This window comes from Tupaia chinensis, unplaced genomic scaffold (genome assembly GCF_000334495.1).
Source record: "Tupaia chinensis unplaced genomic scaffold, TupChi_1.0 Scaffold000294_5, whole genome shotgun sequence".
Lineage (NCBI taxonomy): Eukaryota > Metazoa > Chordata > Mammalia > Scandentia > Tupaiidae > Tupaia > Tupaia belangeri.
The window spans coordinates 3,867,482-3,870,325 of NW_006159782.1; positions in this window are offsets into that span (position 1 = coordinate 3,867,482).

Genomic DNA, 2,844 nt, shown 5'->3' on the forward strand with positions numbered 1-2,844 from the left:
CCCGGCGTGAGTTTTAAGCCATCGGGTCCGGGATGCGAACCGCGGTCGACTACGTGGGAATCCAGCAACATAGCCATTACGCTAACTGCTGGTTCCCCCTTCCTGGCTTAGCTTGTGGACCAAGGCCCAGGTGGATCCGTGGAAGCATTCCTCTTGGCTTCGGTGTGACAGACCTCCAGGCTAAATAACAGTGGTAGGAGCAGCCAGCACGACCATGTGAGGTCCATCTGGACTGTTGGAGGGGCTCTTCTTGTTGTGCCCTGGTCTTGAAATTCCCAAAAGACCACCAAGGAGCCTATTCCAATGCAAGTACACAAGGGTCATATTTTTTAAGAGGTTTTTGCTATAGGGTGTGTGCACTCGCCAGAGAGACAGAGACAGAGAGACAGAAAGTGAGAAATCACCCCCTAGGGGGGATGGCCACACCACAATCCCTTTTCCTCCATTCTCCTCTCAGGATCTTGGGCACACGCACATGCACCCGACATGATTTTAAGTCACTGGGTTCAGGACTTGAACCGTGGTCAACTACATGGGAGTTCAGCGATATAGCCATTACACTAACTGTTGGTCCCCATAAGGGTTGTTTTAATTCAGCTTTGAGCCAGGACTCTCAATCATCACTGACACAGTGGATTGGAGTCGAGAGCCCCGGTGTTAGTTGGGCTGGGTATTTTATGGCTGTTTAGCAGTGGGGAGGTCGAAGGGTGCTGAGGAATGCACAAAGGTGGCTATACATTGGCTGTAGATTACAAGAAGCATAATTGTCTTTTATTGATTGGTCATCAGACCGTTAAGTTGGGCAAGAAAGTTACTTTAGGTCTCTGGTATTTCTTTTGTTTTTCTCATTGGTCAGCCCCAGTGGGGTGATGGTCTTATGACTTTCTCTTACATGATTGGTTCACCTCTTCAAAATGGCGCCGATTCTCAGTAAGATGGGCTTAACAAAATGGAGTCTCCCCGTAAAAATGGAGTCACTCTGGTCCTTCACTCTCTTTTAGTTGTTTTACTGTATATTACATTTAAAGATAGTACAATTAGTTTTAGAACATTAACTTGATTATTGTTTGCAACTCTTTCTTAGACTCTTATAACTCTAGCCTTTAACAACATGCTTTATACCTTTTCGTTTTTGTCCCTTTTTTCCCCTGTTTTGAGATAGCCATTCTATCTTAAGACAAATACTTTACTACACAAATTCCTTTTATATAAAAGCTTTTTCTTTTAAGTTTTTCCACTAGAAATACATTTTTATAGCCATAACCCTTCTTTCAATTTTTAATTTATTTTCTTTGTTTTTATCTTTACACGTTTAACTTTAAAAATCACATTTATTTATTTATTTATTTTGGAGAAGTTTTTGCTATAGGGCATGTGCTCTCACCAGAAAGACAATGAGACAGAGAGACAGAAAGTGAGTAATCACCCCCCAGGGGGTATGGCCACACCAGAATCCCTAGTCCTCCATTTTCCTCTCGGGATCTTGGGCACGCACACACACATGTCCGACATGAGTTTAAGGCACCAGGTTTGAGGACTTGAACCGCGGTCAACTACATGGGAGTCTAGCGACTTAGCCATTACACCAACTACTGGGTCCGAAAAATTACCTTAATTTAACAGACAAGTTTAATAACAAATATTTAGTCTACTTACATTTACCTAATTTTTGTCTGACCATTGTTTTAAATTACTTATAGAAACAAAGCAATTTATAAGGTGTTTTTCTTTGAAGAAAAGTAAAACCAGGCTAGTCTTACATTAGCTAGCCTCATTTCATCTAGAGACCGAACTATTAGACACCATAGATTTTTTCAGTGTTTCCCAAGTTTTTCTTTTTCTCTGGGATTTGATTCTTAAGAAAGCCTTGCCTGGGACCAGCAGCTAGTGTAATGGCTATGTCGCTGGACTGCCACATAGTCGACTGTGGTTCAAGTCTCGGACCCGGTGGCTTAAACTCACGCTGGGCATGTGTGTGTGCGTGCCCAAGATCCCGAGAGAAAAATGGAAGAGAAGGGATTGTGGCGTGGCCATCCCCCCTGGGAGGTGATTTCTCACTTTCTGTCTCTCTGCCTCTATCTGTCTGGTGAGCGCATGCGCCCTATAGCAAAAAGTCTCTCCAAAAAAAAGAAAAAAGAAGGCCTTGCCTGAGGGTTTAGAAATTACCTGTGTGCAAACAACACATTTTGAGATAACACCATTAATAAGGCTATCTAGGGACCCAGAGTTGGCACAATGGCTATGTCACTGAACTACCATGTAGTTGATCACATTTTGAGTCCCGGACCCGGTGGCTTAAACTCACGCTGGGTGTGTGTGCGTGCGTGCCTAGGACCCCGAGAGGGGAATGGAGGAGAAGGGATTGTGGCGTGGCCATACCCCCTGGGGGGTGATTGCTCACTTTCTGTCTGTCGCTTTCTTTCTGGTGAGTGCACGCGCCCTATAGCAAAAACCTCTCCGAAAAAAAAAAAAAAATGAAATAAGGCTATCTACACTAGTCACAAAGCATTTTTCTCCTAACCAGTTTGGAAGCTTTGTCTTTTTTGAGGTGGGTAATCTGGTGGACCTGATTTATGATGACTCGCTCAAGGGCCTCGGGGACTGTTGGCCTGCCATCTGGAAATGGCAACTATTTGTGGGCCAGTTTTCCTCCTCCTGAGTGTAGGAGGGCGAGGATGGGAGGACAGCGTCCAGGGCGGCTACAAGAGCTTTTCATTGCTGATAGAGATGTCTCCCCTCCGGCTAGGTCTTAGCGGTTTGTCTCTTGTCACATGGTCAGCTAGCCTGTTCACTACTGTTTTTTTTTCTTCTTTTTTTTTATGAGTGCACTTTTGGAAACAACCT